General features: G+C 35.2%; 1 protein-coding gene across 1 annotated transcript in view; it reads left to right on the forward strand.

Annotated features, from left to right (window-relative positions):
* FAT4 (FAT atypical cadherin 4) overlaps positions 1-1832 on the forward strand; it is a gene marked incomplete at its 5' end in the record, with an annotated part of 142412 nt that overhangs the window by 123504 nt on the left and 17076 nt on the right. The gene's annotated exons all lie outside the window — the stretch shown is intronic.

Genomic DNA, 1832 nt, shown 5'->3' on the forward strand with positions numbered 1-1832 from the left:
AAAAAAAAAACCAACCCAAAAGCAGCAGAGGGATGTATTTATTACCTTTTGTTCTTGGGTTCTTTGTAGGACCAGGGTTGTCTTCTGAGCTTCCTAAATGGTGCTTTTTTTTTTCTATTCTCTAAGAGAATCTTGATTCTCAAATTGTATTTCAGTTGCATAGTGTAAGACCAGATTTTCTGCATTTATTGAAGGGAGGGATGGTTTAGTCTTCAGCTGGATTTTCAAATCAAATTTGTGTGTTTGTAGGAGTGTATATCCAAATAAGATAAAGGATAATTGGGATTTTGAGTAATGACTTTGTTTTAACTTGCCTTATCTATCACATACTTAATAACTTTCAATGAAGCTTCCAAATGGTAGAGCCCAAAGGTGCACCTAAATCTTGAAATTTCCCATTTTAGTAATTAAATCAGTATGATATTTCTATCAGTGAGATTTAAATGGCTAAGAATAAGATCAAACCTTAAACATTTCAATGAATGAAGGAAATACACTTAAGAAAAAAATAGAGCAGGAAAATGTTTTACTTGTAGATATGCCAGAGGGCTAAACTATAGAAGAAGAGATAACATAAAAAGGACTATTTACAGAAAATTTCAGTTATGAATGCTTCAGGCTGAAAGCAAACATTTAAGACAACCTATACCTTTGTGTGATTTTTTTCTTTTTTTATGTTTAAACCTTCTCAGTAGTGTCAGCTGTTTACAAAGACAGTATTTGGGAAGAATCGCCTTTGTCTTAGATATTTGTGCTGCAGAAAAATGTCTCCCAGGTGTCCAAAACGGTGTAAAATAGCCCCACTTCAGGATTCCAAATCTGTCATTTCCTACAGCACAGTGGGATTTTGTCGGAAACTGGTAAAATCATTAAGTTGTCAGTCCTGAGCTATTGCAGAGTGACAGGATAGAAAGTCTCATAATGCAGCAAGGTCACCGTAGAGTAATGCTTAAGTAACAAGCAGGAAGATTTGACTAACATTAGAAAATAAATTGTATGAACTCCAGTCCAAGTAAAATATATTCTCAAATATCTAGCCCTTCAGCTGGGGTTGTAACTTGGCTTTCACAGTGCATAGCGATGTGAGTTAGGGAGATTACACTGATTGAGCTAAGAACAAAAAACTCATTTCATTTTCTGCTGTTGATATTCTGAAGGAAAGTATGTATGCGTGTGATGGCATACAGACCAGCCAGCTTATTATTCTTTCTATGAATTGTTTCATTTATACAGGGCTATAATCTGCTTTGGAGCTGCAGACTGACATTTCTCAGGAGAAGCAGTTTGCTCATTCTGTCTGGAAAGAAATTTGAGATAAGCTTTCATTAAAAATAGCAAATTGAACAATTTAGGCGTACTGTAGGGCATGATTTAGGGCTAAGAGCTGTGAATTTATTTGATCAATACAGTGCACCAGTTCACAGTATGTGTTTAGAAATAGCATGGACAATCTGTGGGGATTTCAACAGGACTTTGTTAGTGAACTTAGTTGCAGGCAGGGAAAAAAGCCATTGCAGAGTAATCACGTACTGATAGCTATTGCTGTTTGCTCAGCTCCTGTAGAGTAATCTAAACCAAAATATAAACCAAGGCATTTTTAAAGGTGACGTTTGATTTAAATTTGCTGTAAAACTGTACCACACATCTAGCTGAAACATGAGAAGTTGATCTGTACGATTTGGAGATGATGTTTAGTTTTCTGAAAATTTGTTTTAAGGAATAACTAACCTTCAGGGTTTGGATTTTTTTTTTTTTTTTCTCTGCTTCCTTTATATATTGAATTAATCTTTACTTTAGTCCCCAGCAATTGCACGGATGTTTTCACACCCATC

This window comes from Merops nubicus, unplaced genomic scaffold, assembly GCF_000691845.1.
Source record: "Merops nubicus isolate BGI_N331 unplaced genomic scaffold, ASM69184v1 scaffold5024, whole genome shotgun sequence".
Lineage (NCBI taxonomy): Eukaryota > Metazoa > Chordata > Aves > Coraciiformes > Meropidae > Merops > Merops nubicus.